This window comes from Camelus ferus, chromosome 12, assembly GCF_009834535.1.
Source record: "Camelus ferus isolate YT-003-E chromosome 12, BCGSAC_Cfer_1.0, whole genome shotgun sequence".
In the NCBI taxonomy this organism is placed as follows: domain Eukaryota; kingdom Metazoa; phylum Chordata; class Mammalia; order Artiodactyla; family Camelidae; genus Camelus; species Camelus ferus.
This window is the reverse complement of record NC_045707.1, coordinates 23,641,929-23,664,980: the sequence shown is the minus strand read 5'-3', so window position 1 is coordinate 23,664,980 and position 23,052 is coordinate 23,641,929.

The window sequence follows — 23,052 nt, the reverse complement described above, 5'->3', positions numbered from 1 at the left end:
GTCCCATAAATTACCAAGGAAAATTCATCTTCTCGACCCAGGAAATAATTTTCAGATTTATGCTAGTAAAAGATGAGCCAACAATGGAAAGACGTTGTCATCAAAATCTACATCAACAAATCAGTTTCTCGCCCTTCCTTCTGCAGACTTTCACTGCACCTGTACATCTGGAGACACAGTTGATGACTTTTAAGAAAAATCTATCTTTCTCCTCCTACAAAAATGTGCTCTGGAGAGAATAAGATGGGTTGCCTATTATCAGAAAAGGTAATCTTGCTTGAAAAATAGGTCTTCTATCTTGCAAGCGACAGCTGATAAATTAAAACAAAACAGAGGAATTAAGTAAAAGAGGATATGGAAGTTAATGCGCCCTGAAGGCAACCACAGCTTTAATGCCAACAAATCATAACATCTTTACAAATTTTTTCCAGCTGATTTTTTTACATTTAAAAAATGAATGGCTAATATAACAAAAGCAAGCATCTTCCTAGAAAAACACATAGCAAGGATGGAACAAATGGACCTCTGGGGTTTTTTTCCCCTCCACTACTGAATCCAATTCTAAACTACAGCAATTAGCAGCCACTGAACGATCAGTACCCTAGACTGATCTGCTTGGGCACTTGTGAAACTGGGTTTTGACAGCGGAGTTAGTACAGTGTGCTAGTGAGAAACCACGCAGAGAACTGTGGGTAAATAGTGAATGGATGGTTTTATCACGTGTCAGTGGTGCTCACCTTGCAAATGAGTCCTAGAAGCTCAAGATGACTGAGCATCACTAGACAGAAGTGACCTGACTTTGTGAAATCCTACAAGAAACATTATCCCTTAACTCACATAATCTCAATCTTACTCTCACGTTCTCATGCCTGTCACCGTTCCAACACGTCCAGTCTCAAACGCTATGCTCTATTTGTTGATATCACTAGCCCACTTCACCTGTAAGCCCCGAGGCTAACTGCTCCCCATGGTGGGTGTCAGTAAATGGATGTTAAACTCTCCTGCATTGACGCTGGCATCTTTTTGAACTGGATTTTACCAATTAATTTAAGCCTGGTGGCCCCACAGTCACAGAACCTCTCTTAACCAGGCCTCCCCAGGAGCAGCCCCTTTAGAAATGGAGGTATGATGGATAGAACTCTTATTTTATTTTCTACTTGAAAAATAAGAAAATATTGAAGGACTAACCCTCATTAAGTAAACATAAAGAGTAGCATAAGGTTCCAGAGAGAAATGCCGTGCAGTTTATGCATTTATTTTATGTGTCAACAAATGTTGAAAGCCAAATTTTTTAGTGGCACGTTTTTAGGAAGTCGAGAATATGTGACTATTCAGTAACTGTTAATTTTCCATTATGGGATATTTTTATAGACTCTCTTATCTGAATCACTGAGAAATCGATACAATCTGCCTGCCCGATCTTCTTCCCAGTCATTCTCCTCTGGTCAGCTCCTCCACCGTGGTCATCCCCTCTGGTACCATCACTGCCCATCCACGCCGCGTACTAAAGAGGAAGGAGGAGATCAAAATGTCTGGCTGAGCACGATCCATGACCACTCCAGGCCCACCAGAGGTAACCCACCCAGAGCACCTGGGACTCAGATCTAGGCAGCGGCACTTAGGTATGCCGGATGGGAGAACAGACTTTTGTTGGTGACAATTAATCACTTGTCTGTCCATATCCTCTGCCCTTAATTGTGGCTGAAGACCCTGAATGTCACTCTAAAGAGAACAGACAAGAGTCATGGGGGCCACATTCTGTGTCAGGTATACCCCAGGACCACCCTCCCGTCTGGACCCGGGTTCCATGATTCTCCTGGCTTCACAATCAGGTTCTCAGCATCAATATCAAGAGCTCCTCTCTGCAACCAGTTTGAACCCTCTTACATGACTTCGTACCCTCGTACTAAGGGATACCCTACTCTGTCCCACTCAGCCTCACCCCTGGCTGTGCAGGCTGGCGCCCTCTCTCCGCCGTCCCTCCAGAAGAGGAAAACCACACATTTCCTGCCTGCACTCCTGCATTTCAATCACATTTGCTCGGATTCTCCACCACTGTGCTCCATCTGCCTGCTTATAGGATCCTCGTCAGGTACTTCGGGCTTCCTGCGTAGGCTGTGACCTTTGGATCTTACGTCTGGACAGGCAAAGCTGAATGCTGGCCAGCATTAGCAGCTAAATCTACCCCTTCCCTGCTCCCCCACCCCCAGCACCCACCCGACTTGTATGAATAGGACATTCCCATGTCTCACTGAAACCTTCTTCCTCCCCCACCCCACGTCGCCTCCCTTCCACTTAAGTCTGCCACATCCTTTCACAGTTACCAGGCCATTCCTGGCTCTCCCCGTGAAAACAGCTGCTCTTAAAATGACACAGATTTCAGAGAAGTGAGCAGCAGTCAAGAAGTTGGACATCTTTTCTTCTCATCCTAAGTTTAGCCATCCATGGCATTTCACCGCTCCCTTTAAAGTTGTTTTCTAGAACATCAAACACATACATATTCATCAGCTGCCATCTCTATTAGATTATCCATGCTTCTGCCTTCTTCCATTAGGGCAGTTAATCAAAAGCATTAGAAAGGAGAGCTACCTCATGAAGTCTGAATTTTGTGGCAAAGTGTGTGCAGAGCTAGCAGGTACCCTCGCTAGATTGGCTGACCTCTCATGAGGGTGCAAAGGAAATGGAAAGCTTCAAATATGTCAAAGGACTTGAAATGGTTTGGGAGGATTTTTATTTGCTCAGAAGCCTTCTCTAAAGGGAACTGCATTTTAAACTGTTACATGAACATATACATTTTTATTGCTATTTCTGTTCACTCAGTCATCCGAATACCAAGCTAGAGCGTTGGACCATTGGACTCAAGGATGAATTCCAAGATTAGGGAACCAGGAAAGTGCAGAATGGGTTTAATGACTCATGGATGAAGCATTAGTCATTGGTCATAAGCCAACACGGAACCAGAGACACAGGGAACAGATTCAGGCTGCAGAGGAACAGGCTGCCCGGGCCCCACTGAACAGCTCAAGCAGCCAACTCATCACTTCCAGAGTTTGCAGAGCGAGCAGCCCAGGTGCTTCCCTCTGTTTCAACTTCCAGTTAGCCTCTTACAATCCAGGCCTCTGTTAGCAAACTAGAACAAAGGGAGAGGGATTTCTGGGGAAATAACTTCTGAGAGAGAGAGAGAACAACGACCTAAAATACTCAGATGCACCTGACTACATTCCTGAAGGCTTCTCGGACCCTTGCCCTTGTTGGAGAGTAAGTTACTCAACTCTCTGCACAGCCTCATCCCATCGGTATAACCCCATTTGCACTTACCTGTTTGTGCTAGTGGTTTACCAGCTGGTCCTATCTGCCTGTTCACTACCCAGTTCTTCAGATGTTATGAAGAGGGGTCCATCCCTGTTTAGGGCTAACAAAGGACTCTTGGCAGGAACCCAGCTGCACACGACCTCTCAAGATTAGAAAAAGCATAGCAGCTCTAGATCAACTGACCAGCACTGTGGGTCCCTGTGTCCTGGGAATTCTGATCCCCAATGTCCTTATTCAGTTAAACAACCAGCAGGATGTGACATACACGACCGCTGACTGTGAAGTCACAAAGACTGGGTTCAATTCCAAATGGCCTGAAATCCACTTTAATCCCTCAGTCAACAAGGATATATCATGCATCTGCTATGCACAGTGTATGTTCCAGAAGAGGTTCTGGATGCTGAGAGTAACAATAAGCAAAAGAGATAAAATCAAGTGCTGCAAACCTGCAAGACACTTCAGGGATTTTCTAAGTTTGACTGGGACACACCCATGCTCATTCGCTTACCTCCTGTCCCTGACTGCTAGCATCACAACCACAAAATTGAATCGCTATGAAAGAGGCCATAAAGAGCAAAAAAATCTGAAAATATTGCCTTTACAGAAAATTCTTCTCTTTGCAGAAAGTTCTCGGACCTCTAAGGGCTGTTCACTTATGCTGAGTGCTGCCTGTGCACCAAAGCGTTCTTCTAGGCTTTGAGAACACCGTAACTAATGCGCATGCCCTGTCTTCAGGGAGCTGGCAGTTTAGGAAAGACAGGACCAGCAGGCCATGAACATAGAATGAGGGAAGATCTTTCCTTGTTTCGTGCACTTGTATCCCCAGCACCCAGAATAGTGTCTGGCACAACGGAGATGTTCAAAAGGTATTTTGTAATGAATTTCCCAAAGGATAGGGTGTCTAAACAAAAAATTTAAGAACTTTCTAGGCAACTAGGAAAAGGTAGTGGATGGGGGAGGAAGTGTATGTGCAAAGGCCAAGAGGCCAGTGAATCCGTGGGGTATTTTCAATACAAGAGATCGGGAGATCATAGGGTGACAGGCAGGAAGGGTGAAGAACGGGGCTGGAACAGTTAAGAAAGGGCAGACCTCGCAGGGTCTATCTATTAAGACACGCTGCTGAGTGGGGACTTGAACGGGGAGCCACTGACAGCTTTCAGGGTTGAGTGGGACGTGTTTAGATGCACGCTGTAGGAAGACAGCGTGGCCGTGGCGTGGAGACTGGCGGGCCAGGGGCCCAGGGCCAATGGGCACGCAGTGCAGAGACCCTGCAGAGCGGCACAAGCACGCCTCCCCCTCGAGGAGTAAGCAAAGCCCAGGTCCCCTCGCGGGAGTGGTTTCAGGGCCCTGGGCATCTGTGCCCCTCAGGCTGATGCACGACAAGTGATTACGCCAAAGCGCAGGAGGGGCGGGAGGGCAACGCGGCGGACAGACGGGCTGCAGCCACGCAGCGGGCAGGAACGCGGCGTCAGCAGAGCCTGCGGCATCTGAAGTTACTGTTAGAGTAACTGCAGCTCTTAAGTACACACCTCAGAAGGTCCAGGCAACTGGTCAGCGAGGGGAAAGGAACGCTTTACCTTCTCTGAAAACCGCTTTCACCTAAAGCCGATTCATGATTCAGGACAGAACTCCTCCCGTTCGTCTGAAGCTCAAACCCAACGTGTGGTTTCTGTTCCTAGACTTCCCTCTTTCCCCACGGCGAGTAGAAGGTGTGCAGCAAAGCCACGGGTCACCAGCAAGGCCAGCGGAGCCACTGGCGGGAGGCGGGACGGGGGGCACACACCCTCTTGCTCCCCTCCTCACTGCCCAAGGTCTGGCACGAACCCTGCACATGCCCATCTCAGGTCCTAGAGATCAGCAGACTCGGGGAGGCTGAGTCAGGCTTGCTAAGTTCACAAGAGACTGAAGCATAAACCAGCTTCTTATTTTACAAGGATGAACATAAGCAGCAGAAAGGTTAGCAGCATCTTAGGTCCAGTGTGTACTTTTCCCTATGAGCCTCTTGGAAGCTAAGTTATAATCATAACATTTCAGGAGATGTACAGAACTTACACAAAATAAATTAGTTATATGCTTTGACTGTGTAGTGACATTGAGTTGACAGCCTGGGACAGACACCCCACAGTGCAGATGGTCTTGCCGATGTGGAAGTATTCAAAGTCCCTCAGCTAAGGCTCCCCCCACCCTGGGTAGCTCCAGGAGGGCAGGTGCCCACATTTGCCTCTCTGACTTTCCATTTTCTGTTCTTCTGCTGCTGTCAGACTGCAGTTCTGAATGATAAGCTCTCTCTTTGGATATGTTAATAGAGTTAATCAGGTTACAGTCCAGCCTTGCTGACTTCATTTAAAGTCATTCTCCAAAGTGACTTTCATGTGTTTGTGCCTGCTAGGTGCTTTTATCCCCTGGTTTCCAAATTCTTCAATGCACTTTCCTCTTGCTTCCCTGTGCAGATACAGTTCCTAATGTTCAAAGGCTTGTCCCCTGCCCCCACTATATCTAGAAGCTGGACTCAGGACTTAAGATAGGACCTAGTGCATCATGTACTTTCCTTGCTTTTTACTAGAGTGATTTTTCTGCATTTGAAGCCTTGTTTGCTTAAGATCCCATTAAAGCATTTATATCCTTTACTGATTACATTTTAAGAGCTCTTGGATGGAAGAGACAGAAATTAACATTGCAACTCACCACAGTGCTCACTATTCACAGGCACTGGACTAGTGACTTAACACACAGTATTTCTTTGGAGCCTCTAAATACTCTGATGAAAGCATCATTACCCTCCCTTTATGTTCGGGGAAACTGGGGCTGGAAGAAACGTGGTCACCTGAGGGCACCAAGTGACACAGCTGGGACTCAAAAGTAGGCCCACCAAACAAAGCATGTAGACCCCCTCCGGTGTTGACAAGCACTAGAGGAGAACCAGCCTGGCTACTCTGAGAGCGGAACCCAGCTTTCCCATATTCACTGCACTTCAAGTCTGTCCAGAAACTGAAAGGGTGAGCATGCCGATGTTGAAGGTAGCCTATCTGGCTGCTCGATTTGGGGTCTGTCCAAGTGTTCCCAACCTGCAGAGCGGCTCTACCTCCCTGACGTCGGCCGCCCCGCGGTGTGTCTCAGCCACTTTTACGGGTGTATCATTGTCCAAGGAAAGATTTGTTGCCAAAGGCAAGTTCCTGTGCCCGCTGCATCCTGAGGCCAAACAAGCTGAAACATCGAAGCTTGGAGCAGAGAAATGTTTACTGCAGAGCCAAGCAAGGAGGGCGAAGTGGTTCACGCCCAAGAAAACCCCAAACTCCCTGAAGGGTCTCAGTAAAACATATTTAAGGGCCAGGTGAGGGGAGAGGGCTGGTAGCAGGTACATCGTCAGCTCGTGCACAATTCTGATTAGTTGATGTTGAGGTAATGGGTCAATACTACTAACCCCTAGGTGCCAGGTCCAGGGACCACGTGCTCTCAATGAAGTAGTTAATTTCTTTCCTTTGGTGGGGATTTTTTAGCAACTGAAAACCTCAGGAAATGTATATACATGAGATACTATTATCTGAGTACTTCAGAGAGGAGCTGCAGCAGAGGATATGGGGGACAGATTTGACCCTAGAAAGCCCCACAGGGTCCTGCTCGGTTATAATTCCCCTCTTTTCTTTGATACTCCTCAATCTTGAGAAGGTGTTGGGCAAGAAAGAGAATACAGTTTTGGACAGAGAGGTTAACCACAAACTCAGCAGAGGAACCCGGTTCTAGAGGGACTTGGTTTCGATCTCCAGTCCTATCCATCCTCCCCAAGTCTTTCAGGAATAAGGCACAACTGCTCTGGCTACTTCCTGCTGAAATGGGGTGCAGGCCTGCTCCAACTTGGGGGATGGACACCAAACTGAAAACATCCCCACGTTTGAAGTCCTGGATCCAAGTCTTGTATGATTCAGATCCCAGTCCTTTATTTAGTCCACACTGTTGGTGCCACCGGACCCAATTAGAAGTAGTTGGGGGAGTGACAACCAGAACTTTAGCAGACAAGATAGATCTCTTTCCCCACCCCTAGAGGAATTCAGGAGAATGAGCCTGAAAACCAGTGTGGACCTGACACTTCAGGGGAGACGTGCAGCCAGTTGTCTGCTTTTATCTAAGGAGGCTTCAACTTCTGATGTGGGAGTAACACACCCATAATGGGAGCTACTGGCCATGACACATCTTCTTTCTACTAACATCTGATCTAAAACAATTTTATTGTCTAAAAGTTTAACAGTTACAAGAGGAGACCTTGAAGTCATAGGTTGCAGCTTCCATCAGACACTGCTTTGAGAATGGTTGGTGGTCACCCACATATGACACAGCTCAGAAAAAGATAAAAGGGATTCAAATTGGAAGAGAAGAGGTAAAAGTGTCTCTATATGCAGATGACATGATACTGTATATAGAAAATCCTAAAAGCTCCACATGAAAACTACTAGAGCTGATAAAAGAATTCGGCAAGGTAGCAGGGTACAAGACTGACATGAAAATCAGTTGCATTCCTTTACACTAACAATGAATTAGCAGGAAAAGTAAAGAAACAATCCTTTTAAAAATTGCACCCAAAACAATAAAATACTTAGGAATAAATCCGACCAAGGGGGTGAAAGACTTATACGTGGAGAACTATAAAACACTGGTTAAGGAAATTAAGGATAACTCAAGTTCTCAACATACAAGAACGTGTCTGAAATCACCCCCCACACACGACGGCCACCTAGTTTACCTTGAATGTCTGAACCACAACGACTCCATTCTGAATTTCAAACACATTCCCCTCCTCATGGCCAAAGCAGAGGTACAATTCATGTCCAAAGGCCATAAAATAGGCCATTTCAGTAAGTGAAGTTTAAGTTAAACTATGTACAAGCCAGAATGACTTCCCCATACCTCAGTAAGTGCAGATTTTCCCATCATTTCCCCCTTTTGATTGCAAATCTTTCAACAAAGCACTGATGATCAAAATATTCGTCCCTCAATGCTGGGGTGGCAGCTCCTGCCCCAGGGTCAGATCACGTCCCTCCTGCTGGGCCTCCTTTGTATTTGCCTAGTCATCCACACCGGGAGGAACTAATCAGATCTCATGAACAGGGTGAGAGGTATGTTAATGGGGCAACACATTATTAGGCACACATTTTATCACTTACACCCAATCGTTACACAAGCATTCTCCACGTGCTTTTACCAGCAGACTTAGAGCCAGCACTGTTACACATTGTGAGTAGTTATACTGTGCGACGACACCATCAGACAATTCTCCTTCCATCCTAAACACTAGGGGCAACAGCGTGGTTGGAAGTAAAACAATAACTTAATATTGACAAGCAGACAAACACCTGATAAATAATTCAATTAGAAAATAGATTAAAAGCCACTAATATTTCAGACAAAATCAAAAAGTTATAACAATATTCACCAGTTTACATAGGATAGTAATTAATCCTTTTTACTACTAGTTTTATGAAATCAGAGTTTTCATTAGACCTTTTAAACATCTTTCCCAGTTGAGCAGGATGATTTAAAAGAAACCTGTACTTGTCAAAAAGCCCTTTTTGTGAATCTTACTGAAGATGAAGCAAAGCAAAGGTTTGCAAAGCACCAGCTTAACTGTCTATGAACGATGAAAGACTCGAAAAGGCGAGGTTAAAGATCTGGTTACAACGCTTTTGACAAAGAAGCGTAATGATGTTGCTGTGGCAAATGACATTTTAAGATCACTAGAATTATGTCCAGAACAATTAGAATTGTGACTGAAAGCGTTATACCAGGACATACCTAAATTTCAGAAACCTTAAATAATTTCCAGAATGTCTATAGCAACAACATGTATCTCTACCGTACAGTCTGAGGAGGCTTATCACTCACTGGACAATGCTGTGTAACTTAGCATACCAACCCGTCCTAGCAAGTTTCATCTTTTTCTGAGCTGTCTCAGGGGCCCTCTGAAGCCTCCCAGAGTTAGCTGAAGTCCAAAGAACTTTGATTAGAATCTGACAGGAAGTTTGTCAACAACATCAGAAAGTTTCATACACTCTGTCATCAGAAGCATCTGTTACCACAAACTTTTTCTCTTAACAGAGGAGGCAAATCCAGTCCCGCACCAGTCCCTCCTTAAACTTAACCTGAACCTCAGCCCGACCGTGCACAGAACTCCTTTTTTAGGGCTCCCTTTCTGCAAACTTTCCACAATACTTTCTGTATCCTCTATTTCTGTAGTTTCTCCCTTATTTTTTTTTTCATCTAGAAATAGCCAGCTTTAGGACAAAAACATTTCTTTTCAACTCAAAATATATAACCTATTTTTCTACTATAAACTGAAATGTTTCCTTTATTATCTTTAATAGCTTTAATGACATATATAAATTAGAATCCTCAACTCTTAAAAACTTTAATTTCTAGTGAAAGCAAAGCAGTAAGCAAGCATGAACCATCTTTTTACGTTGGCGTTCTGTAGACTGGCAAATGTAAGTACCAATAATTGTTTCTAAAAATATGTGCTTTTATAGAAAATCTCTCAGGTGGCAAACATTTAATAATAGTCCTAAACACCTTTAGCTGCTCCGTAACAGGAAGCTGGTGTTCAGTACATCATGTTCCAGGATCTCACTTTGTTTGGTAATGATCTAGTTATTCAACAAACTTCCATCACTTAACTTTGGTACCACTCTAAAATTTCACGTTACCAAATATCTGGAGAGATCATTTTTAAGTAGACATTCCTAAAACAGAATTATTTCCAAAGAGTTCGCCCAAAAGCTCCTATGTTATTTGCATTTAATTCACTGACAAGAATTTTGTCATACCAAGTTAACTGAGTTTTTTTCTTTCCGACAAACTCTGCAACAACAACATGAACTTACCGACATTTTAAGGAAATTTCAGGAAACCCAGATACAATAAAAGACATGTCTGTGTGGATTATACCAACAAGCTTAAGCTAGCTTTAATATCCATATTAATTTAATACTGAATATTTCCTAGATCACATGAGCCAAAAATCTCTTGTCTAGCTTCTTTCATACTTAGAAGTATTAAATTTGTAAGTGCTTACTTTTAAGTCAATTAAGTAAAGCTTTTTACATGTTAATTTTTACCTAGAGACAAACAGAACTGGAGATCTCAGTTTTTCTGCCTGAGTTTAAAAAGAAAACCTTTTTCTTTGAGAACCCAGGTAAGTCGTTTACATCTCAAAAAGCCACAGGAAGAGATACACCAATTCCTCCTCTAATGGTTTATACAAAAGCCCAATCATCTTGGCCATTTTCAGTGATTTTTCCCTCCCCCCCCAGTTTCCAAATTTCCACTTCAGTTTAAAAAAATAACAGTAATAGACAATGATATGTCATTCAGTCACATTCAGAAGCCTCCCTTTCAGCAAAACTAGGGAGAGAGAATAGGATTTGGAGTCAGGTACCAAGACACACACCCCAGGCCCCACCAAGACAAAAGGCAAGTAGCAAAAGGCCCACTTTGACATAACAGCAGATGCATCAGGGCCATCGTTCTACACACCTCAGGGAGCACTGAGGTCTCAGTGTGACAGTAAAAATATCATTTTCTTTAATTTATGGGAGCATCACTGAAGAGCTCCCAGTTTTATAAAATATACTCCAGGAGGACTGTATATATGATGGAACAGAACTCTGATCATTCATATTTAATTATTTACAGCGAATGTTATCAAATACCAAGCAGACAATTCAAAGCGGTCTCTCAAGGTCACAGTCCCCCAGCCCCAGAAGAGGGATTCCCAACCAATGCCCCATCAATCCACAAGGGAAGACCCCCCCCAACAACCAATGCCCGACCAGAAGCTGAACGAAAGACCAAGCCTAGAAAGGAAAAACCCTACCAACACTCTGCCACAGAGGAGGCCAAAGCCACAGGGAAGGATGCCCTGGTGTCATCACACGTGAGCCCTGTTACTCAATGACACCTCATTTGGCCAATTCAAGTCCTGATACACACACGTACTGACAACAAACACGGTCTCACAAGTAAAAGATCTTACAGGTGTGGCCCAAAATTTCCACTTCCACACAGAGGCCTCCAAACAGACTGCCCCAGCTCTCCAAAGAGAATGGAACCAGACTGGCTCACAGTGAGCCCAGAATGCTCACTCCCCACAGGGCGAAGCGGGTAGAATTTTCTCATCCTGCTCAAGCCGGAGTGGCTCATCTGAAACCACACACACAAAAACACAAACACTAAGTAAGCTACGGTCGCACAGACAGAAAATCAGAGGAGATGTGGTCTAAAAATTCAACTTCCACTCCCACACGGGGGCCTCTAAACAGATGGGCCCGGAGAACGGACGCAGAGCGGCTCCGTTCCCGGCGGGAAGGAGCCCAGACAGAATGGAGAGAACTCCCCGCCGGCGCGAGCGGGAGCGACTCACCCACGGGCGACTTCGGGTGTGGGCGCAGCTCCGGGCAGTCCTGGGCTCCAGGCAGCCTCGTGCGGTGGGGGGGCCGGCGCCTGTCGGGGAGTCTGTCCCGGATCCCCGGAGCCGAGCGCGCTCCTGCAGCTGTTGGGACCCAGGGAAGGGGCTGCTGGGGTCCCCCTGCCACGGGCACAGACTCCTGCACTGGGTCCCCAAAACTGTTACCGACGGCAAGTTCGTGTGCTCTTCTCCGCACCCTGAGGCCAAACAGACTCAAACATCCAAGTTTGGAGCAGAGAAATGTTTACGGCAGAGCCAAGCAAGGAGGGCGAAGCGGTTCACGCCGAAGAAAACCCCGAACGAGGAAGGGTTTCAGCAAAGCGTATTTAAAGGCTTGAGCACAATTCTGATTGGCCGCTGTTGAGGTCACAGGTCAACATAATCAACCCCCAGGCGCCAGGTCCCAATTATCCAGTAGTTAATTTCCTCCCTTTGGTGGAGATTCTTAGTATCTGAAAAACTCAGAAAATATATATACGTGAGATATTGTTACCTGGGCACTTCAGAGAGGGGCTGCAGCAGAGGGTATCAGGGACGGGTCTGACCCTGGAAGGCCCCGCAGGGTCCTGCTCGGTTACAGATTGAGAAACTTCACTTGTTATGATCCAGTTTCCCTCATCACGTGCTCCCAGGTGCCAGTAATCGCACTGAACCAGCTCATCCCTGATTGTTACCAGCCATGTGGTCAAGCGGATTCTAATTCTTCCCGGTGTGGCTCTGTTGACCTTCAAAATATCTGCTCCGCCGACATCCCCAGAGTAAGGAAGAATTTGTACTGATTGGTGAGAGAATGCTGTTTCATTTATCTGAACAGTTAGTCCCAAACCAGGTTGATCATCAGAATCACTTCAGAGATTTTTAAGCACACATTCCAGAGCCCACTCCAGGAATCGGTACATTGAAAAAGCCCCCCTGCTAGTTTGGAAACTCACCGAGGTTTAGGAGTCCCGGCAGGGGGCACACCCATGGGTGCCGAGGGCAGGAGACCTGGGTTTAAGTTCTTGTCTGCCAGTGTGTGGCGTTGGGCAAATTAGTCCCTCGGAGCACCGGTTTCCTCTTAAGCAGAGAGAGGTTATAAAATTCTTACGTCTTGGTATGTAGCAGAGAGAACTAAATGAGATAACTTAGGTGAAAATATTCATAAATAATTATTTTCATTTCACATTAACACATCTCAATAAAAAAGGCTCAAAACAGGCATGTGGTCCAATTTCAGATTCATTTCTGGCACATCGCACATCACACCACATTCATCTCTGAATCCAATAATTCCAAATTTACGATAAATATAGCCATAGCTATCCCTTATATAAACAAACGTAAGCTTAAACAGTTATATTTAAAGAGAAGCCAAGAACCCTGAGAAGCCTTTCCTGTCCTCGAGCTATTAACGTGTCTGTCTTTGGGGAAAGGGTATTTTGGATTTCTTGCTATCAATCCTTCACTTAATATGGAACTTCATGAATTCCAGCTGTTAGCCCCATAATTTCTCTCCACATATGAATTCTGGGCTTTTCCCTTGTCCCTAAATCCTTCCCATCTGTCAGTCGTGGGGGCCTGGAGTGAAGGGCAGGAGACAGGAGGCTCCGAGCTACCCTCTGCCCAAGGGCTAAGGCCTGCGTGGAACCACTGACCAGCCGCAAGTGCCCTGCCGCGGACACGTGCTCTCTCTTCTTGCGAGGCCTTCTGCCCTCCAGGCTGTGGCAGCCACCTGCTCCTTATTTTCCTGAACTGTTCTTCAGTTCACCATGCTAAAACACACACACGCACATGCACACACACACAGAGTACAATTTTTTCAGCTGAAACCGCCCTTAGACTGTCTACATTCTGCCTTTGTTTATAGAGACTCTGCGGTGTTCCTTGACAAGGGAAGACGAGGGGAAAACCACCCACTTCATCTTCAATTTAACCTTTTACAATCAAGCTCTCTTTCAGTACACCAGGAAAATACGATTCATATGGGAAAGACACTGAGTCATAAGAAATGGAACAGTGGGCTCCAAATACTCTAAAGCACACACCAGTAAAAGGCTGCAGTTTTTAAGCTAGGAATATTTGTTTAAAATGAAATTGCATTGAATGTAGCTTCTAACATTAAGAGTGTCCCGTACTGTCACAGTTGACTTGAAAGCAGGAATCCTAGGATGCTTAAATTTTGCCAGTTCAGGTTGCCCCTCAGTCGAGGCTCGGGGGTCCCTCGCAGCGCTCTGCCTCTCCATCTCGGCACATGTGATGGGAACCAGACCACCTCAAAGTGCCCTGAAGCCTTCTCTGACTCCTCCGCCTGACGGAACGCTGATCACACTCTTCTCTGGACCCTTTCTCCATCCATCGCAGCCCACACCGCCTTAGGATTGCTCGGCTACGTCTTCAGCCTCCCCAGTCAGGCTGGCTGGCGTTCTTTAAAGTCAGGAAGATACTGTATTCACCTGGATGCTCCCTACCTCCAGCCCCTGGCACAGAGTCTGCCAAATCCTGGTGTTTGCTGGTGAAACTCACCAGTGACAAGGTATGTCTGGAGAATTAGGGAGAGTGCATGTGTCAAGTATATGTGCAATGTTCATCTGAAATCATTTTTCCACAACCCTCACACTTCTCTTACTCTCTGCCCTAAAATCTTCCCTGGACCGACTGTATTTAGAGGGTTTATTTAATTCCGAGCACCAGCTCTTAAAAGGTAGGTGGAGAGACTGGAGCATGTCCAGAGCCCAGCAGAGAGCCTGGTGGGTAGCAGATGTGTCAGATACCTCTTGTGCCGCATTTCAGATTCTTCTGGTCCCACCTGTTGCCAATTCCAGCCACTGCCCCAGGACCAGATCGACTTCCCAGAGGTGTACCTGTCTGCACTTGCCTCAGAAACAGCCCCCTGCCTTTCATTTCCCCCTCAGGGCTTCACTGCTGAGATAGAGGGGAGGCTGGCGGAACTCCGCCGACAGTGAGGGAGAGTTAAGGCCCCACTGGGATGGGAGCCAATGAGTAAATGCTTCCCTTGGACAGACAGCCTGGAGACACTTCCCATACAGCTCCTTGGGCCCCGCCATAGAATGCTTGCACCCTGTCCCCCCTGGCAATGGCCAACCTGAAAACGCATCTTTTACTGACTCTCCCCCCTCCCTTGTGTGGCTCCCCCATCCCTCGCCTCTGCTCCCTATACACGTAAGCTTTGACCAATACTTGAATGAACGGATAAGGATGTTGAAAGTCTACAGATGGTACATCAAGACCCAGGGCAAGATTTGCTTTTAAAAAGAAGGACCTTGAAACAATGTGGAGCTTGTCACGTGGAAGGAAGAGGAGATTTTGTGTTGCTCCAGTCAAGTTAAACTAGACCCATAAATGAAAGTGACAAGGAGGCAGACTCTAACCCAACCAGGAGCTCAGGAAATGCTCAACAACCAGAGCCGCCTCGCTGCCGGCCCGAGTCCCGGCGGCCGGCTCCCCTCTCAGGTCCATCCTGCACAGGACTCGCAGAATCTTCCTTAGGCAACAGCCCTGCAATCCAGGCATCCCCGGTATGAACACCTCTAACAGCCTGCAACCCACTCAAGGACCAAGTTCACGCTCTGGCGCTGGGAATGTCTGGCAGGTCAATGAGCCGACCTGTGAGTGAGGAGCGTTCTGCCACGAGGAGCGTTCAAGCTATCGCCAATTTGGCAGATTTGTTATAAATGAGATTCCCTCCCAGTCCTTGTCTCCAGGGGCCTGCTAGCCACGTCCACTCTGGTGTTCCATGGCCACTCTGTACTTAGTCCCTCCAAAATGGAGTTCAGTCAGGTCCTCCCCAACCCGCACCAGTTTACTTTCTTGACTTCTTCTTCACTTCTGAAGTGGCACTTCCCCATCCCCTGGTGAGCCCCCGGCCACGGGCAAGGCCCTGCTCAAATGGCAGCCCACCACCAAGTCTTCCCAGTTCACCCTCTTCTGTTTTTTTCGTGTCTACATTATAACACCCAACGCACAATTACGGGTACAGGAAAAGGAAACAAGTCTTTGAACACTCTAAATACAGAGACCATGGCTCACACTTTTTTTTTTAACAATCTCAGCACCTAAACAGTGTCCTCAACATAGTACACACTCAGAAAGTACTTGGTCAATGAATCACTGAAAGAATAAAGCAATGTTAAGGGACGTGATTCCTCAGATCACCACACTGTGAACCCTGAGAGTCATTGCCCCTCCCATCAAACCCAGAGTTAACCCCCCCGTCTGTCTTCCTTCTTTCTTCTAATCCCTCACATTTCTCCTGGTTTATGTCTCCACCCCCACTGATCCAGTCAAGGCTGGGCCTTGAATCTCATTCAGTAACTTCCCAGCCAGGGTCCCGACCTCCAGGCACTTTTAATACCTCTTAACATCCGTTCACTGTGGGTAAAAACATCAGCTTATTCTTGCTAAAAATCCCACCAGCAGCTTCCCCTCTACCCATGAGATAAAACCCGAGTGCAGGAGCTCAGTGGTCTCTGGTCCTGTCTTTCCCAGTTTAGTTTCCATATTCCTTACATCAAACTGGGGTGTGCTGCTCCCTGTACCCCCAAATGTGCCTGCTGCGTTTCTTCTGCCCAGCCACACCCTGCACTTTTTAAAGCACCAGTTTGAATTCCCTCACCCCATGAAGACTTTCCTCATGACCAAGTCCCAGCCGCTCACTCCATTCTCTGAAATTCTAATGTACTCATCACCCACAACCGTCCTCTAAGAGTGTCCCTCACAAGAAAAAATGAAGGAACAACTTAGTGGCATCAAATAAGTTTGTTAAGTTTGGGGGATGGATATCTATACCTGTATCTATGTCTGTATATAAAATGACAACAATGAACAACTTTTGAAGGTGTGTACCAGCCATTAGCTTTACATCTATTGTCGTTCCAATGAATCCTCATGTCGGGGAGGGGGAAATTTTCCCCCTACCCTTCTTGAGTTCTTCTGGTTGGTCTAATAATTAAATTGACACAAGATGGATTAACAGGAGAGAATCAAATCTCATTTCATATGTGCTAAGGGCATATGCATGAAGGTCTCGTAGATGGAGGACCTAAAGAAATGACCAAAGCAGACAGCTTTTATATGTTTTAGGTGAAGAAACAATAAATCTGTGAAGAACTGAAAAGACAAAGAAGGTTGGGCTTGGGGTAGTAAATTAGTAAAGAAGTAACCAGGTTTGTTTGCACAGCCTTCTCAGCCCTCAATTTCCTGTGTCTGATGACAAGGCTGTGTGTCTGATGACAAGGCTGTGTCTCTGCCTCCTGGCACAGCGAGGGTACCTTTCACACGGGAGATTTACTTCCTGTTTTCAGAGGGGCAGACGGGGAGGGTCAGAGCAGCTCTCTTGCACTGGCTGTTTCTTGAATAACTTTAATCCAGAAAAATCAATGTGGCACTTTGGTGTATTCTGGGGAGACTGCCCTGAGCCCCAGCACTCAGAACAGCCCTAAGAGGTACTATTCATATCTGGTCTACAGAGAAAAATAGGCAAGTTGAGGTATTTGACCCCCTTAAGCCTCAATTTTCTTATCTGTAAACTAGGATTCAAATCCAGGCAGGGCTTGTGATCCGCCCTTCTTGACTAGGCAGAGTCAGCTGAATTTTCATGCATAGAAAATGGAACCCTAACGTCACAGCTTGCTGCCACCGATACCGTTTTTGCGCCTCCACACATGGGAAGTTCTCTCAGAGCAAACACCAGTCCAGTTCCCATCCGGGAGCACAGGGAATGCCCAACCCCCAATAAAGGGCTTGATTTTTTTTTTTTTTTTGTATTATTAAAGGACTATTTTACTAGCATGCACAAGGTCCTGGGTTCAGTCCCTAGCACTTCCATTAAAATAAATAAACAAACCTAATTACCTTCCTCTCAAAAGAAGGACTATTTCAAATGTATAAAAATATTATGTTGTCATTATTCCTAGCCCTCTCCTCACCTATTAATTTATTTTATTTTCACAACAGTGCTCAGGTAGGATCCGGCAAGGAACAGGCTTCCAGCATCTCAAACATCTCACCCCACCGTGCGCCGACCTCACTCCACCTGACACCGGGGGCCCTGCCAGCATCTCCGCGAGGGGCTTGGTCGTCCGCACTGAGTCACTTCCCTTTATTTCACTCAGTCGCCACTGGACTGTCAACCCCAGAGAGATATGAAATATTAACTATTCTTTTAGGGAAAAAAAATAAAGGCTTTCTGATGCATCTACCTTGAATGCATATTTGGGCCCCTGTTTTGCGGAAATTAAATCACCGTCTTTCTGAAGTGACTTGCCAGAGGAACACATGCTATTGCACAAGTCAAGCCCCTACTCCTTGTGTTACTACTTCGTTATTCTTCCCCTTTCTGCGTATCCAGTCAGGTCACCTGTTTGCATTCGGTATTCAAACACTAGCATTGAAACATAAAATATAATAGGTCTTTTTACGTCTCCTGGTGGGTATGTGTAAGGAAGTTATTCACACACAGGCTCAGCTGTACCCTTGACTGGGTAGAACTTAGTCCCCTGGTCTGTGAAGGCCACAGTTTTTGTTCTCCAAGCCTTCACCTAACTAACAGGCTTTGGTATGCCTATCAGCAGCAGTCTGCTTGCTCTCAAAAACTCCCTCTGGTCTGCAGGGGAGGCTGTTTCCAGTGAATTTTTCTGTTCTTTCCCATGGTCCCTTTCCTGATCAGTGTTTTAGTCTAGCTACTTGACTTTCAAATTACTTTGTAATTATGAAATGTTTAGCTAATGTTAGCTTTATTCCAAAAAGCGACTTTCACCGGTGCCATCTTCGTCTTTGTTCCTTTCCTTGGCGACATGACAGCCAGACGTGAAATGAATCGTGCCCTGATTGTAGCAGTGCCGCCTGAGCTGGCTAGCTGTTCTTCTTTGAGGAAGCATCAATTAAAAAAAAGAAAAAGCATTCAAGCTGGTGGATAAAAGAATCAGGATCTCTTAGCCTGGAAAAGTGTGGAGGGGTGACTACCATGGCTTTTAAGCACACAGGAGATAATGGCTGGTTGTCGGCAACTTCAGGGAGAACAGAACAAAAGGAAATAGGTTTCAAGAGGGAACGTGGAGATTCTGAACAGAGATAAGGAATGAATTACAATCTAGAGACAGGACCGGGGCAGCGTGCAGAGGGGACAGATCCCTGGTGCATGTGGTGCTCTGCAGGTTCCCAGGAGGGCCCCGGCTCCGCCACAGGCTTCTCCTCTCTGCTGGCCTTTAGAGAGCTCCCAGTCTCCTCCATCACTCATCCTTCCCACACTCCCTAACACTCTCTTTTAAAATCAAATAGTTTTGTGATGCACTAAGTCACAGGCGTATCAGTATGGCTCACAGGATCAGCAACATAATTTGCGAGGCCCGGGATGAACTGAAAACAGAGAGCCCCTCGTTCAAAAAGTAAGGATTTCAAGGCAGCAAAAGCAGAGCACTAAAACCAACAAGAGGCCCTTCTAAACGCAGAGCCCGGGGCAGCGGCACAGGTCACACACCCGCGGGTGGCCCTGGCCCTGATGGCTCAGGCTGCTAAGGTGCAGAGAACAAGGAGGCTGGACCACGTGGCCTCCAAGATCCCTTAAGAACCTGTCAAACAATGGACCAAGCATGGACCAAGCAGGTTCGTGAGGTCATGGTGGTGGGAGAAGGGCTTCGCGAGGAGGGGAGGACAGAAGAGAACATGCCGATCCGCCCTGCAGCCGTGGGAGGGTCTGGCTGAGGGGCGAGCACGGGGACGCCTGCAAAGTAGGTGCAGCGCCCGGCCACCCCTCTGCGGAGGTCCCTCTTCCCTAGTACCTCCAGTCGGTCCTCAGCCACCAGCCCCTGAGAGCGCGCCAGGACGAGCCCTCTCTTCTCAGCACTGCCCGCGCCCCAGGACCCTGCGTCTCAGCCTGTGGCCTGTGTCTCTCTCTATTCCCACTCTCTGGGCTGCAAAATTGATGAGGCTGATGCGAGCTCTGGTGGTAAGGGCTAATCACGTCGCAACACCTAAATCTATTCTTTCTAAACTGGTTCCCTTAAAAGGAAAGAAAAGATCAAATCCAACCCTCCAGGGCCTCGGAGAACAGCCTAAAGTGGAATCAGGTAAGTCCAAAGTTTAATTTAATGTGGGTTCTTTCATCGTAAACATCTAGGTGAATTCTACCCTCCAGGCGATAATATACTTGTGTCTATTTTCATATTTTTAAGGAACTGTAATATGTCAAGTTACTTATAGCAAGAACAAAATATGTTATCTACGTTCTCGTTTTTCTCCAGGCATAAACAAAATATTTGATCCAGTGCCAGTGTGACAAGAAGCCACACCGATACGCGGGAGCCAATTGGTATTTATTTTATTGGTTTTTTTAATTTGGAATAATTAGAAGTTCAAAAACACCGGTTCATAAGGTGACAAAACTCATTTTTCAAAGACTGGCTGTGGGGTTCGGCCAAGGCCAGTCTATCCCCTCAGCTCTGGAAAGTTCGTACCAGCCCTTGGGACCCATAAAATTAGCATACGTTCTTCCAGAACAAAATGTCTGGTTCATTTTGATGTAACCGATTCTCTCATAGCCCAGTTTCTTGATAACACAAAAGAAGTAAGTACCAGCTCTTCCAACCATGTACTCTTTGAGTTGGCAAGAAAGGATGAAGCTGGCCAACACAGAAAAGGTGGGTTTAGTGGATGTCCGTGTGCATTCTGTGCATTTTTGTCACGAAAACAATTATGAGAACAGACGCTCCAACCTCACCCCTGCCCCACTGACCTCTACACGTACGAGCTAATGCTCCACATTCATTCCGAGGCTTCGTCACACCCCCGGCGGGAAAATGCGGGTCAATGTCCTCGAGACAACATTTGCCTGTTCATTACTGGTTGCCTTTTAATGAACACCGACAAGAAGGTCAGTGTCAGGGACCAAGCACAACACCCGAGGCCACGCATGGCTGTCCCAGTCACACCGACGTTCCTGGAGGGGTGATTGTCTCACTGGGTCGTCATGAGGGACCGATGCGCTCAGCGCTCCAAGTTAGAAAGGTTCGCTAATAGTAGCTCTTTTACAGATGCTGTTTTCTTTAATCCTCTTAAGAATCTCATGATTAACAAGTTAATAAGCCCAAACTACCAAATAACAGCTGGAATTTTACCCCAGTTCAATCAAATGCAGAGCCTGTGCTTACACTCTCCACTGCGTTTGTGACCGAGCAGGGGACCCCGAGGGGCCTTCCCCGGACAGACCTCCATGTCCTCCGCCTGCTTCTTGTCTGCAGGGAAACTGGAGCCTCCGATGTCTTCCCTGAGTTCCAAAGAGCAAGATGTAATCAGAGAAGGGAGAAAATGTAGAAACAGGAAAAGAGCCAAGCGAGACAAAATAATAACAGTTTAGCCATTACAGTCAAGGGCCCTTGGCTCCTTCTCAAGGGCTGTAGGTGCGATTCTGAGCCATCTCCACTTCCTCAAAGAGGCCTTGGCTGACCACCCCAGTCCCGCACTCCTGCCCCTGGACCCCAGCACCCTGCCCGTCTCGCACGGAGCGCTTCTCGCCATCAGCAGTTTTCTTAGTTACCACCTGTCTCCCCTACCAGGATGTCCGCCTCCTGAGCCCTGGGACCTGGCACGGCGCCTGGCTCCTCGGCCGCCCTCGGGTGGCCACTGGGTGCATCAGTCCACTGCACCACGCAGCCCCTGGTGCACCGGCTGTCTTCGGGGAGCACCGTCCCGAGCCAGACGCACCCTCGTTGCGGCAGCACGTCAATCGCACTGGCGTATACTTCTGTTATGTCCACTGCTGGTGCCTATCACATGTTACGTGCTTGCTGTACACCAGGTACTAACCATTTGATACACATTATTCCATTTACCACTGTTTCGATCTTTATTTTAAAGAAGAGGATCCCAGAATTAATTTAATGAGGTTATAGGGCTTAAAAGTCAGACAGCTAGTAAGTGGTAGGACCAGAGCCCGAATCCAGTTTTGTCTGACTCCTAAACACCACCGTGACATCCTCCCTCCCCTGTCAAAAGCATTTCCAAGCGTCTCATTTAAACGTCTGAGAAACACTGAACTAAACAATGGAAACCCCAACTGCGTGAAGAAAACATTTCTAAACAGCTGTGGAGGATTCTGGATTACAGGCAGGAAGGTGAATGCACCCTTTGAAGGCAAAATGGATAGCGCTTTTCCAAAAAAGAAAAGCCTTAGCCAGCAGGTCGTCCCCTGTTCACGGTGTGTCAGGACACTCGTCAGTCACCCCACTTCCGGGAGACCCAGTGGTGAATGTGGCCTCCCAAAGCCGGGACAGGGGGTGGGTTTGCAAGAAATGCACTGACTGAGAGAAAACGGCTGCCAAGCGCAGCAGGACTCCCCGCACGACGCTCAGCCCTGCCTGCTGCGCGCAGCCTCTGCCCGCCGAGCGTTCAGCAAAATTAGGGAAACGGAGCTGGACGCTTTAGGCAGAGCAAGAATCCTGCAGAGTTTTTAAGGGTACTGTAGACTGCTGGTGTGGTCCGTGGGTTTCCAACATGCATCGCATACCCTGTCTTCTACTCCTGATAAATTCAGGGTCCATGATAAATAATGGGCAATCAACTTTGAGCTTCACTGAGAGACGCGCTGAGTTGGGGGAAATTTTGGTGAATCCGGCCAGAATGCTAGAGGAATAAGAACACCCAGGGAACCACGTGACCCGGGGTGTGGAAGGTAAACGCGCTCTTGAGAGGCGGCTGTGACACCACTTTTCAAGGCCAAAAATAGTAAAAAGAGGATGAGAGAAAAAGATGAGGTTTTTGAAGCAACATACAATTTAGAGCTTCCTGGTTTATAGTCAAATGAATGTAAGACCAGTGGGAAAGCTAAGGACCTGGACCATCAGGTCACTTAGGCATTTCAGACGATGCTGTACGAAGCATGCAGCCTATTAATACTGGGGTCTACATGTCCTTTTCTAATTCTTAATATTTGATCATTTTTCAGACAGAAAAACAGTCTTTATCCCCACTGAATTTACCAGGGAGAAATTCTTTCAAAGACACAGCAGTGTATCCCTCGAATCTGTTGGATCTTCTGCAGTTAACTGTAAAATGGTCCTTATACATGTACATTTCATGTGTCATTAATTAATTTTAATACTTCAATACTAATGAGTTCTTCTAGAAGCCATATTTCTGTACCGCTGGGAAACAATCAAAAAAAAAAAAAAAAAAAAAAGCTGAACCAGAAGTAGAAAACGGTTAGTCCTCTATTATTCTCTCACCACAGAAAGCACGGTAGCAATCCTGTTTTAATAGCAGAATAAATGGTATAGTGCTAATGTTTCACACTAATA